Consider the following 15,118-nt stretch of genomic DNA (forward strand, 5'->3'; position numbering starts at 1 on the left):
GGTGATCTATTACGTGACCCTTGTTTTCCTAATAAACCTGCTTCGATGGTTCTGCTAATAAACCTCTGCAATGGCTGCATTCATCTCTTTCTCTCGCTTCAAGGTCTCTAAGGTTGCCTGAAGCCAAGTAGCCTCGACATTCATCTCTATCTCTCTCTGTGCGAATGCTGCTCTGGTTTCGGCTGCATTTGCTTTAGCCCGAGCTCTAAGGGCGGCCATGCTGGAACTGGAACTGGCTGAAGAGCAGTAAGAGCGAACCCTGAGAGACTTGACATCATTCTGTGAACCGTTGTCTTGGTTGCCTGTTGCCATGGCGTTGAGGTGTGGATGGACAATGTGATGATGTGAGCCTCCTTGTAGCACAGCTTGTTGTGTTGCTGTCTTTTCACTATACTGGACTCACTGCATGTCCCAATCCAGCTATCCAGCAAGCTAAACAATTGATCCAATAAAGACCAGTAGAGACGAGCTGTCGTTTGATGCTTTACTGTATTCAAATGTGAAACTGTAACATATAAGCACAAAAAGAAACAACATAGGGTTTAGTTACATTATACATTTAGTATAGGAACATAAATGAGGATGCCACCACCAAACACGGTGCTGGTATACGAGAAACAAGCCAGGGTACATGAAACATTCTTAAACTTTGTTAATAATCACAATCCTGCTGAATAACATTCACAACATATAAAGATGATGTCAATAAACATAATTACTTACAGACATTGCGTCTAACAATCTCCATGAGGAAGGCTGGCAGCGGATTAAACACAGGTGAGTCAATGTCTGCACACCATGAGGTTACCTTTTATGAGCTGCACTTCCTTGTTTATGACAACTTCCTGTCTGATAGGAAATGAAACTTAAGGCTGCTATACCAGAACTTCCAGGAGGTGGCACTAATGCATTTAAACAAAATACAGTCCAGTAAAGGTTATGACCCGAGGCATAACCTCCAGAGATGTTACATGACCTGCTGAGTTACTCCAGCATTTTGTGTTTTTGATTTTGTGTTAGTGTCACAGCTTAGTGTGCTTTGTGAAGCAGTGAGCCGGGATTCTCCAGGCAAGTAGTGGGCCGGGACACTCCTAGCAAGCAGGCCCGATTCGCCCACTGTGGAACTCGGAGGACCCGCCCGGTAGGCCTGGCTTGCCCGCTGAAGTCTCCTGCGGGATCGGGAACCCGCCCGAAGGCTCAACGGAGTCCATCAGAAGATTTATGGTTGGGGAGACCTCACTTGAAGGCTCAGCAGTCGATGGAATTGGAACCAGCCCGAAGGCTCAACAGACATCATAAGCTGTAGATGTCTGACACAAGGAGCAGGACCAGTTGCGATAATGCCTCCAATGTTTTCAAGTAGGCTGCAGGAGGCACTCCAGGGACATGAAGATGGCCGGACGAGGAGAGGAAAGGGACGTCGGTTTGTGGGAACTGCTCCAGTACATCGAGCACGCAGGCCGACCGGACTTTGGACTTTGAATAATGGCGCTAATAACGGCAGCGCCCACATGTGTAATATATGCAAAAATAATTTCACCGTGCAGTTGCATATTTGACAAATAAAGCACTATTGACTATTTGTTTTACAGGCCAGATTACCTGTAGACCAACTCGCATGTGAGGGAGATTCATGGGGTGAATGGCCTACTTCAATGTCATAAGAAAGAAAAGAGGTATGGGGAAACTCCCCAGTGCCACTGCCTACAATCCTCTCATTGCTTCTCCCCCACTTCCCTGTGCCCCCATGGAAATAATAGGGAACTTGTGACAAATGACAACAATCATCTTCACTGTTGAGGATTGCAGGGTGATTCCTAAACAATCCAGGCACAGCAATCTGATTTTTGGGATCCCAATGGCAGTTTCCACAAGCTCATCTAGATCCCATGGCAGTAATTTTTAATTTAGAATATTTTGGCCTCAGAATGCATGGTTTCTTATGTAGGTGCATGGAGGAACTGAGATCCCATTCAATGTCTGGGATAAAGACCCTCCTGACCAGACCTCATTTCCCCTTCTTCCTTCCCTGCTCTTTAAGGGGTTCCTTAATTAATTTTCCTTTTCTATGGTTCCTTAATTTTTGGATGTCTAACAAGGCTAAGAATAACTGTTGATGCTGGTTATATTTAAAAAAAATTACAAAGTGCTGGAGTAACCCAGTGGGTCAGGCAGCAGCTCTGGAGGATATGGATAGATGATATTTTGGGTCTGAAGAAGTGCCCAACATGAAACATCGCCTATCTATGTCCTCTAAAGATGTTGCCAGAGCAGCTGAGTTCCTCTAACACTTTCTCTTTTCGTTTAAGACCAAGAATAAAATAGCTATACTTTTTATGATAAAAATATTATCTTCATCTCCAAAAATATTCCCAATTTTTATTTTAATTTGTAACGTTGAATAACCTCAAAGCTGCTCGGGGGTGAAATAATAACTAATCAGCTGCAAGAGAAAGCCTTTTTGATAAACTATGATGAAACAAAAGCCTGGGGTCATTACAAGGAACAATTAAATGCATTTCCTGTTCCAATAAATAGGAGATTAGTTGTTTTTTTACCTCGAGGGGAGAAATATTGCTTCTCAATGTTGTGCAATTGTGCATAGAAAATTTATGGGAAGATCATTGTGTAAAGAGTGAGTAAAAAGTCACAGTGGTTGTCTAGATAAATGTCAGATATGATACGATACGATAGAACATTATTTATCCCAGAAGGGGGGGGGGGGGGGGGGGGGGGGAGCCAGTCTACCCTACGCCGACTGCAAACTAATATCAGCAAAGCAGAAAGCAGTAGTTTTTTGTGGGCAGCTTTCATTGAGCTCAGCTGCCAGTTTTGTAACGTCACCATTATATGCAAAATTCAGACCATTATAAAATGAACTGCAGATGCTGGTTTACACCGAAGATAGATACAAAATGCTGGAGTAACCCAGCAGATCAGGCAGCATCTCTGGAGAAAAGGAATAGGTGATGTTTTGGGTCAAGACCCTTCTTCCCAAAATGTCACCTATTCCTTTTCTCCATACATGCTGCCTGACCCGTTGAGTTACACCATCATTTAGTGTCAATTTTCATTGTAAAATGATGCTCTTATAATCAAAGATTTGCCACTGATGTACAAATACTCATGAAATTACCTGGAAGGCCTTTCGACATAATTTGAAACAAGCTATGAGGAACCCTGCAAACGTTTTTCAGTGGTACTAGCATTAGGGATCTCACAGAGTGACTGCAGAGCGATTTGCAGGGCTGTGTGAGCAGCCAGTGGTTGTGGTACATGTGTAACAACGCAGGTAATAAAAGGGGGGTGGGGGGGGGGGACGACTATTGCATGATGTATTTAATGAACCATTTTCTCCAGAGATGCTGCCTGACCCGCTGAATAACTTCAGTACTTTGTGTCAATCTAGTTATAGATTTATTCCTTACTACTACCCTTAAGCGCCTTGAGTATTAGAAAGGCGCTATATAAATCCCATCCATTATTATTATTATTATTATTATTACTACCCATCCTTACATATCCTTGAATTCAGTATCAGTAGAAAACTGGCAATTTTCAATTGACAATAGATAGGGCAAATGCGCAGAGGGGAACTCATCCTTTAAATAAAGTGCAGGACTGTTTTGCAACATGCAGTATTGTTGAACAGTTTAAACAGTAAATACGGAGTTGTGTCGCAGTTGTTTGCGAGCTGGACACGATAGGCCACAGATCCTTCTATGTAGGGGACTGTAGTTTAAAACAGCAACTGTACAAATCGTCGAGAGTTTGTCAGGCTATCTCTTTGTTGGTACACAAAAATGCTGGAGAAACTCAGCGGGTGCAGCAGCATCTATGGAGCGAAGGAAATGGGTGACGTTTCGGGCCGAAACCCCTCCTCCAATCTCTTTGTTGTGTCTACGTGGCAAAATGCCGTCCTTGGGATTGTATAAGATTTATTTTTGTCAAGTTCCTTAAGCTGAATAGCCTTTGTACAGCTAAGTTTTAGGTGACTTGTTACAATTAACAGTTAATCGATATGTGCATGGACACAGCAGCAGATTGTTCGGTCATGAACAAAGACCTGTACGAAACAAAGTTCCCACAGATACCATTGTTTGAGAGTAAGTTCAAGCTGAGAACCAACTTTGGCAAAGCTTTGGAGACATGTGGACAAATGAACTGTAAAGTTCAGCATAATGGTCAGTCAGTAACACTGCCCATCATAATGGCCAGCAACAGGAATAAACCAACCCTCCTTGGAAAGGATTGGCTAAGTAGAATAGAGTTAGACTGGAAGAACATTTTCAGTGTCGATTTGTCCAAATCACGTCTTGAAAACGTCATAAGCAAACATGCAAACATTTTTGCTGACAGTTACACGGGAATAACAGGGTACTCTGTACACATTTGACTTAAGCAAGATGTGAGACCTGTGTATTGTCAACCAAGACCTGTACCATATGCACTAAAGCAACAAGTGGAGGAAGAACTTAACAGGATAGAGAGGAATGGAGTACTCGTGAAGATAGACCAGAGTAACTGAGCAACGCCAATTGTGGCTGTACCCAAAGCCAACAAAACTGTTCGACTATGTGGTGACTACAAAGTCACAATCAACTAAGCCGTTGATGATGAACAATATCCGTTACCGACCTCGCAAGATCAGTACGCAGAACTTAGCAGAGCAAGAGTCTTCACAAAACTGGATTTGTCTCACACTTACGCCCAACTCAATGTCGACAAGGATAGTCAGCAGTACTTGACTATCAACACACATAAGGGCTTGTATTCATATACAAAGCTGCCCTATGGAGCGAAATGCTCCCCGAAAATGTTCCAGTCTGTCATGAACAAAATGTTACAAGGTATTCCGGATTGTGTGTGCAACCAGGATGACCTACTGATATTCACAGAGGGCATGGTAGAACATCTGGAAATCCTTGAGCAAGTTCTCACACGACTGAACTGCTACAATGTCAAACTGTGATGAAGTAAATAAGCATTTGCCCAGCCAGAAGTGGTCTACCTTGGACTCAAAGTAAATGCCAACGGACTTCGCCCTGTGAAGGCGAAAGTGGAAGCAATAGTGAATGCTCCAAAACCCCAAAATGTGTCTGAGCCACGATCATTCCTTGGGATGGTGCAGTTCTATGCACGATTCCTTCCAGATTTAGCAACTGTGCTAAAGCCGCTACATCATCTGCTACAAAAAGATGTGAAATGGACGTGGGGAAAAGAACAGCAACGTGCATATGATATCTGCAAGGAAAACTTGACAAGTGACAAATCCTTGTTCACTACGATACGACACGCGTGATGAAACTTGCTTGTGATGCTTCAAGTTATGGTGTCGGTGCAGTGATCTCCCACGTAATGAATGACGGACAGGAAAAGCCGATTGCTTTTACATTCCGCACCCTATCACCGAGTGAGTGCAATTATGCACAGATAGAAAAGGAAGCACTCAGCATCATGTTTGGAATCAAGAAATTCCATCAGTTTCTTCTCGGCAGATCATTCACTCTAGTGACTGATCACAAGCCACTACTAGTGATACTTAGTCCCAAGTCAGCTATACCTTCCATGGCGGCATCAAGGATGTAGCGCTGGGCATTTTGCTGTCCCAGTATGACTACAAGTTAGAGTACTGAAGGTCCAAGTGCAACGCAGTTGCATATGCGTTGTCCCGGTTGCCCCATGAGAACTCTGACATTGGAAATGAGAACTCAATCTACACACTGCAAGTTGTAGATGAAGACTTTCCAATGACTGCAACAGAAATTGCAGCAGAAACAAAGAAAGACACTGTGCTGAAGAAGGTCTATGAACAGACATTGAACGGTTGGACTGAAATCAATAGTGGATTGAACTCAGTTCTGAATTCAGAGCTGAAGCCTTTCCATAATCGACGCCATGAATTATCATGTGAGCAGGGATGCATTAAGTGGGGTTACAGTTGTACCAGAGTCTTTGAGAAACAAAATTATGAATGAACTTCATGCCGAACATCCTGGCATAGTAAGCATGAAGTTAATTGCCAGAAGTTTTGTGTATTGGCTTGGTATTGACAGTGACATCGAGTTACTGGTGAGCAAATGAAGCGTCTGCCAAAATTGCTGGAGTAAACCACCAAAAATACCACTGCAACCCTGGTCATGGCCAAGTAGACCTTTTCAGAGAGTTCATGTGGATTTTTGTGAAAAGGGTAATGATCATTTTCTGGTACTAGTAAATAGTCATTCCAAATGGATTGAGGTTAAGCATATGGGGTAAAGCACTACTACTGAGTGTACCATAGATGAGTTGAGATCAATTTTTGCATGCCATGGTTTACCGGAAGAATTTGTTTCTGATAACGGGCCTCAGTTTCTTTCAGAACGGTTCAAAGAGTTCATGCAGCGGAATGGTGTAAAACGCACTATACCATCCAGCCTCCAATGGGGCGGTGGAAAGGTCTGTTAGAGTTGTTAAAGACAGTCTCAGGAAACAGGTTTTGCAGGGTAGTTCAAAGCTCAGCATGAAACATTGTTTGGCTAGTTTCTTGCTGAAGTACAGAACCACACAACACACAACAACAGGTTACTCATCTGCAGAACTGTTGATGAAGAGAAGGCTAAGAATATGCCTGTCTAGTTCAACCCAATTTGGCCTTGAGAGTTGAGCAAAAACAGTTAAGTCAAAAATGCCATTTTGACTCCAACAAAAAGGAGAGGTACTTCAAGCCAGATGAGCAGGTTTGTGTTCTCAGTCCTCCCAACAAGTCCAGTCGAGACAAATGGGATGTTGGGAAAATAGTGGCAGTGTGTGGAACAAAAAGATACTTAGTTGAAGTTGGAGATGTGATCAAAAGTGTTCATGTTGATCAAATGATTCCAGCCAAAGATGAACCAAAAACTGAGCATGAAGTCCTAATCCCTGAGTTTTCATCTGAAAGTGAGTTGGAAGAGACCACTGTGATTGATACACAAAGGTCAGTTAGTACAGACAAAGAAACAGATTCCTCTGGTCAAAGTCAGGGTACTAAAACAGAGCCAAACAAGCCAACAGTAGAGTCAACACCTCAACCTATTACACCTGTTACTGTTAGACGATCAGGCAGGATCCATAAACCTGTAGTCAGATTAGGTTTGTAAGTTAAGTAACTCACTGTATAAGTAAAACGAAAATGGGTAGATATGTAAAATAAATATATCATGTTTATCAATTAAGATTTCATAAATATTGGTTTAAATCAAGTATCACAACAACAAAATTGTAACTGAGTACTTAGATTTAATACTAAAAAAAGGAGAGCAGTGTAATGTATTCATACATATTCATGTATATGTTAATGAGTTGGTGTTGTATATAAGCAGGGAATGTTGGATAACAAATCTCTCTCTCTCATGATCCAGGTAAGTTGTTATTCATTCTGCCGTCTGGAATATAACAGTACTCACATTAGGGATCTCACAGAGTGACGGCAGAGCGATCTGCAGGGCAGTGTGAGCAGCCAGTGGTTGTGGTACATGTGTAACAACACAGGTAATAAAAGGGGGGTGGGGGGGGCGGGACTATTGCAAGATGTATTAAAGGAACCATTTTCTCCAAAGATGCTGCCTGACCCGCTGAATTACTTCAGTACTTTGTGTCAATCTACTTAAAAATGCATTCCTTAGTACTACCCATCCTTACTTATCTTTGAATTCAGTATCAGTAGAAAACTGGCAATTTTCAATTGACAATAGATAGGGCAAATGCGCAGAGTCTTTTACCCAGAATAGGGGATTCAAAAATCAGCAGACAGAGAGGGGAAGATTTACTATGAACCTAAGGGGCAACTTTTTCACACAGAGAGTGTTGGATTAATGAAACAAGTTATCAGTGAAGATAGTTAAGATAGATATCATATCAACATTTTCAAAACATTTGGACAGGGAAGTGTTTAGAGGTTTATGGGCCACACATGAGCAGGTGGGGCAAGCGTAGATGGGATATCTTAGTTGGCATGGACAAGCTGTGCCAAAGGGCCTGTTTCTATGCTGTATAATTCTATAATTCGAAGCTCTTATTCTTTCCAAACTTGCCCGTTAACTTAGTTTTATACCCACTTCCAAGCTTAAAATAGTACTTGATACAATGAGCTGAAAGCTTAGGAAACTTTTGAACTCTAAGCTAGGTGACTCACCTTTTGCAGATGAGCTAATTCTGCTCTGATATTTACCAGATGACTGAATTGGTTCAGTGGGAGTTCTTGCCTATGAGTCAGGAACAAGGTGAACTGAAAGCCCAGTCCAAAACCTAAGTGGGTAGTCTGACGTGGCAAAATGAATGGAATATCACCATGCCACCTTCTTTCGGATGAGGCTGTTAACCATCTACCTGGGTTGGATATAAAGTAATCAATAACATCAAATAAATACAAAAAAAGACCCAAAGTATTGGAGTAATTCAGCGGGTCAGGCAGCATCTGTGGAGGACATGGGTAGGTAATGTTTCAGGTCGGGACGCTGACATTAGACTGATTGTGGTGGGGGAGGGGAGGGGGGTGGTGGAAGCTAGAAGAGAAATCAGGGATTTAGCAAGGATTTATTTCAGCATGGATTCATGAAGGGGAAGGAGAAGTCAGCATGGATTTACAAAGGGGAAATCATGCTTAACTAATCTTAATGGATTTTTTTGAGGATGTAACTAGGAAAATGGACAAGGGAGAGCCAGTAGATGTAGTCTACCTGGACTTTCAGAAAGCATGTTGGCCTTCATAGTTGAGTATAGGAGCAAAGAGGTCATTCTCCAGTTGTACAGGGCCCTATTGAGACCACACCTGGAGTATTGGGTGCAGTTCTGGGATCCCAATTTGAGGAAGGACATTCTTGCTATTGAGGGAATGCAGTGTAGGTTCACCAGATTAATTCCTGGGATGGCAGGACTGTCATATCTTGATAGAATTAAGCGGCTGGGCTTGTATACTCTGGAATTTAGAAAGATGAGAGAGGATCTTATTGAAACATTTATGATTATTAAGGGATTGGGCACACTAGAGGCAGGAAACATGTTCCCGATGTTGGGGGAGTCCAGAACCAGGTATCACAGTTTAAGAATAAGTGGTAAGCCATTTAGAACGGAGATGAGGAAAAACGTTTTCACATAGAGAGTTGTGAGTCTGTGGAATCCTCTGCCTCAGAGGGTGGTGGAGGCCAGTTCTCTGGATGCTTTCAAGAGAGAGCTAGATAGAGCTCTTAAAGATAGCAGAATCAAGGGATATGGGGAGAAGGTAGGAACAGGGTACTGAATGTGGATGATCAGCCACGATCACATTGAATGGCGGTGCTGACTCCGGGCCGAATTGCCTACTCCTGCACCTATTGTCTTTTAGAAGATTGAGGGGGGATCTTATAGAAACAAAATTCTTAAGGGGTTGGATAGGCTAGATGCAGGGAGATTGTTCCAGATGTTGGGGAAGTCGAGGGGGACCAATATCCTGGCGGGGAGATTTGCAAAGGCTACTGGGGAGACTTTAAACTAGTATGGTTGGGGGAAGGGACTCAAATTGGGAAAGCTAGCAGTCAGTGTGTGAGGCAGGAGGCAGAGAATGGTAGCACTCTGACCCAAAATGTAGGGGAGAGAGAAGAAAAAGACAATAAACAGAGAATAAGAGAGGGTGGGGTTCTTAAATGTGTATATTTTAATGCTAGGAGCATTGTAAGAAAGGTGGATGAACTCAGAGCCTGGATTGACACCTGGAAGTATGATGTTGTGGCGATCAGTGAAACATGGTTGCAGGAGGGCTGTGATTGGAAACTAAATATTCCAGGATTTCGTTGCTTCAGGTGTGATAGAATTGGAGGGGCAAGAGGTGGAGGTGTTGCATTGCTTATGAGGGAAGATATTACAGCAGTGCTTTGGCAGGATAGATTAGAGGGCTCATCTAGGGAGGCTATTTGGGTGGAACTGAGAAATGGGAAAGGGGTAGCAACACTTATAGGGGTGTATTATAGACCGCCAAATGGGGAGCGAGAATTGGAAGAGCAAATATGTAAGGAGATTGCAGATATTAGTAGTAAGCACAAGGTAGTGATTGTGGGAGATTTCAATTTTCCACACATAGACTGGGAAACACATTCTGTAAATGGGCTGGATGGGTTGGAGTTTGTAAAATGTGTGCAGGATAGTTTTTTGCAGCAATACATAGAAGTACCTACTAGAGAAGGAGCGGTGCTGGACCTCCTGTTAGGAAATGAGACGGGTCAGGTAGCAGAGGTATGCGTTGGGGAACAGTTCGGGACCAGTGATCACAATACCATTAGTTTCAATATAATTATGGAGAGGGTCAGAACCGGACCTAGGGTTGTGATTTTTGATTGGAGAAAGGCTAACTTTGAGGAGATGCGAAAGGATTTAAAAGGAGTAAATTGGGACATTTTGTTTTATGGGAAAGATGTGGAACAGAAATGGAGTACATTTAAAGGTGAAATTTTAAGCGTACAGAATCTTTATGTCCCTGTTCGGTTGAAAGGAAATAGTAAAAATCGGAAAGAGCCATGGTTTTCAAGGGAAATTGGACACTTGGTTCGGAAAAAGAGGGAGATCTACAATAATTATAGGCAGCATGGAGTAAATGAGGTGCTTGAGGAGTATAAAGAATGTAAAAAGAATCTTAAGAAATAAATTAGAAAAGCTAAAAGAAGATATGAGGTTGCTTTGGCAAGTAAGGTGAAAGTAAACCCAAAGGGTTTCTACAGCTATATTAATAGCAAAAGGATAACGAGGGATAAAATTGGTCCATTAGAGAGTCAGAGTGGACAGCTATCTGCAGAGCCAAAAGAGATGGGGGAGATATTGAACAATTTATTTTCTTCGGTATTCACCAAGGAGAAGGATATTGAATTATGTGAGGTAAGGGAAACATGTAGAGTAGCTATGGAAACTATGAGATTCAAAGAAGAGGAAGTACTGACACTTTTGAGAAATATAAAAGTGGATAAGTCTCCAGGTCCGGACAGGATATTCCCTAGGACATTGAGGGAAGTTAGTGTAGAAATAGCAGGGGCTATGACAGAAATATTTCAAATGTCATTAGAAACAGGAATAGTGCCAGAGGATTGGCGTACTGCGCATGTTGTTCCATTGTTTAAAAAGGGGTCTAAGAGTAAACCTAGCAATTATAGACCTGTTAGTTTGACGTCAGTGGTGGGCAAATTAATGGAAAGGATACTTAGAGATAATATATAAGCATCTGGATAAACAGGGTCTGATTAGGAACAGTCAACATGGATTTGTGCCTGGAAGGTCATGTTTGACTAATCTTCTTGAATTTTTTGAAGAGGTTACTCGGGAAATTGATGAGGGTAAAGCAGTGGATGTTGTATATATGGACTTCAGTAAGGCCTTTGACAAGTTTCCTCATGGAAGGTTGGTTAAGAAGGTTCAATGGTTGGGTATTAATGGTGGAGTAGCAAGATGGATTCAACAGTGGCTGAATGGGAGATGCCAGAGAGTAATGGTGGATGGTTGTTTGTCAGGTTGGAGGCCAGTGACTAGTGGGGTGCCACAGGGATCTGTGTTGGGTCCACTGTTGTTTGTCATGTACATCAATGATCTGGATGATGGTGTGGTAAATTGGATTAGTAAGTATGCAGATGATACTAAGATAGGTGGTGTTGTGGATAATGAAGTAGATTTTCAAAGTCTACAGAGAGATTTATGCCAGTTGGAAGAGTGGACTGAAAGATGGCAGATGGAGTTTAATGCTGATAAGTGTGAGGTGCTACATCTTGGCAGGACAAATCAAAATAGGACGTTCATGGTAAATGGTAGGGAATTGAAGAATGCAGGTGAACAGAGGGATCTGGGAATAACTGTGCACTGTTCCCTGAAAGTGGAATCTCATGTAGATAGGGTGGTAAAGAAAGCTTTTGGTGTGCTGGCCTTTATAAATCAGAGCATTGAGTATAGAAGTTGGGATATAATGTTAAAATTGTACAAGGCATTGGTGAGGCCAATTCTGGAGTATGGGGTACAATTTTGGTCGCCTAATTACAGGAAGGATGTCAACAAAATAGAGAGAGTACAGAGGAGATTTACTAGAATGTTGCCCGGGTTTCAGCAACTAAGTTACAGAGAAAATTGAACAAGTTAGGGCTTTATTCTTTGGAGCGCAGAAGGTTAAGGGGGGACTTGATAGAGGTCTTTAAAATGATGAGAGCGATAGACAGAGTTGACGTGGATAAGCTTTTCCCACTGAGAGTAGGGAAGGTTCAAACAAGGGGACATGACTTGAGAATTAAGGGACAGAAGTTTAGGGGTAACATGAGGGGGAACTTCTTTACTCAGAGAGTGGTGGCTGTGTGGAATGAGCTTCCAGGGAAGGTGGTGGAGGCAGGTTCGTTTTTATCATTTAAAAATAAATTGGATAGTTATATGGAAGGGAAAGGAATGGAGGGTTATGGTCTGAGCGCAGGTATATGGGACTAGGGGAGAATACGTGTTCGGCACGGACTAGAAGGGTTGAGATGGCCTGTTTCCATGCTGTAATTGTTATATGGTTATAAGTCCAGGACAAGGGGTCACAGTTTAAGGATAAAGGGGAAATCCTTTAGGACCGAGATGACAAAAACATTTTTCACACAGAGAGTGGTGAATCTCTGGAACTCTCTGCCACAGAAGGTAGTTGAGGCCAGTTCATTGGCTATATTTAAGAGGGAGTTAGATGTGGCCCTTGTGGCTAAAGGGATCAGGGGGTATGGAGAGAAGGCAGGTACAGGATACTGAGTTGGATGATCAGCCATGATCATATTGAATGGCGGTGCAGGCTCGAAGGGCCGAATGGCCTACTCCTGCACCTATTTTCTATGTTTCTATGTTTTGGCAGGACAAAGCCTGATGATTGATAGGTGGATACAGGTAAGGGAGGTAATATAACACATAATACAATATATAATACATTTGTCTAATTTTTATCCGTCAACTAACATCACCAATACAGATTTCCTTATTTTCCCAAGCCTGGTTTATGGACTTTGTTCCATGTATGTTAACTACTGTATTTTGCTGTATTACATCATCACAGAACAATCTTTAAAACCATTGTGAAGCGGTTAGTGCCCTGTAGATCTACATATTTGTTCTTCCTCATTTTATCTTCTTTGCTGGCTGTTTCTCACTCAGAGGAAGCTTAGATTTGAATGTGTGACAAGCTATCGTGTGACCCACAGGATGAGGATCTCATTGGGGCACAGCTGGCATGGGGAGAGGTTGAAGAATGTACCTCTTCATCAGATAAAGGAAGGTTACTACTCAGAAACACTTTTAGTTAAGTTTAGTTTTGAGATTCAGCACGGAAACAGTCGGCACTGATCAGCGATCCACACACATTGACACTAGCCTACACACCCAACCCAATTAACCTACAAACATGTACATCTTTGGAGTGTGGGAGGAAACCGAAGATCTCGGAGTAAACCAACACAGGTCATGTGGAGAACATACAAACTCCATACAGACAGCACCCGTAGTCAGGATGGAACCTGGGTCACTGGCGCTGTAAGGCAGTAGCTCTACCGTTACGCCATCATACTGCTCACATATCCAAATCTGCTAAAGGTGTAATAGCTATCTGGTTAGAGTTGAACCTTATGATTGCCATCAGTCTTTATTTAATCTAAACGGAGGCGGGGCTGAGTAAACAAGCTGTGCTAATTGAGACAGGAAGAGTGTAGTCGGGAAAGCCGCTGTGTGGCGTTGGGTAACCCACTGTGAAGATAGTGGGTTCCAGTGAAGCTAGTGGGACCACTATCCTCCTCACCACCCCTCCCCCACACCCGTCCCTCCCCCAGACACCCCGTCCCCCACAGCCCCTCCCCTAACCCCTTTTCCACATATCCCCCCCCCCTACACCCCCCGACACCCCCTCACACACTCCCCTCATACCCCCCTCCCCTACCCCTACCCCAACCCCACCCACACGCCCCCTCCCCCCACCACACCCCCTCCCCACACCCCCCTCCCCCACCCCCCTCGCTCCCCCACACCCCCTCCCCACACCCTCCCCACCACACCCCCACGCCCCCACCCCCCCTCTCACGCCCTCCCTCCCCCCCCCCTCCCCACCACCACCCCCCTCCCCCACACCACCCCCTCTACCACACCATGGTGGAATATTGCTTTGGGGAATGGGTTGCATTTGGGGACCAGGCCTCCCATGTGACTGGGATCCAACGGGTCCTACTAAGTCCAGTGCTGGTTAAAATGCAGATTTGTGCATTGTGGAAATAAGCCAAGATTTCCAATGGAGTTACCTCCCTAGCATATGTGCTGACATACTTTAAATCAGGCAAACCCGCTGCAGCTCCACCGCTAAAGTGGGGATTCGGTTAACTCAGGTCAGTCGAGATCTTAAAGTTATTCCAGTAAATTGATCTGAATTGATTTGCATGAAATCCCTCGTAAGTAGTCAAATTAATTAGGGATTAGCTCCAGTTCTTTTTACACCAGTGTTCCAATGTCAAGGTGTTTTATCAAACATGATTTGCATTGCTTTACTGCTACAAGCATTGATGCTGGTTAAGGCTTGTGAGTTGCCCACAGGGGGTAGATGTCAACATAATCAACCATACTTTCAGTCACAATACACACTTCAAATATTCACTCAATTCCTGTAGAGAGGTTTGTCAAAGATATTCCCTGAAAACATATTGAATTTCATATTAAAGATTCCTGTAATAAAAGAGCTATAATTTACTTGGACATGGTAGGTAGCTCTTCTGTCTTGGGGCCTCTGAATATTCATGGCAATTCCTCGTTTGGATACTTTGAATTTTATGCACTATATGCCACATTCTTCAACATGCAATTCAGAGGAAATTTAGTTTAGTTTAGAGATACAACGCGGAAACAGGTACTTCGACCCACCAAGTCCGCGCTGACCAGCGATCACCCTGCACTATCCTACACACAAGGGACAATTTACAATCTTTATCAAAGCCAATTAACCAACAAACCTTGTGTTCAAAAGGGAACTGCAGATGCTGGAATTTTTATCGAAGGTACACACAACGTCGGCCCGAAACGTCGCTTATTTCCTTCGCTCCATAGATGCTGCTGCACCCGCTGAGTTTCCCCAGCAATTGTGTGTACCTTCAACCAACAAACCTTT

Source organism: Amblyraja radiata, chromosome 4 (assembly GCF_010909765.2).
Source record: "Amblyraja radiata isolate CabotCenter1 chromosome 4, sAmbRad1.1.pri, whole genome shotgun sequence".
NCBI classification, from domain to species: Eukaryota; Metazoa; Chordata; class Chondrichthyes; order Rajiformes; family Rajidae; genus Amblyraja; species Amblyraja radiata.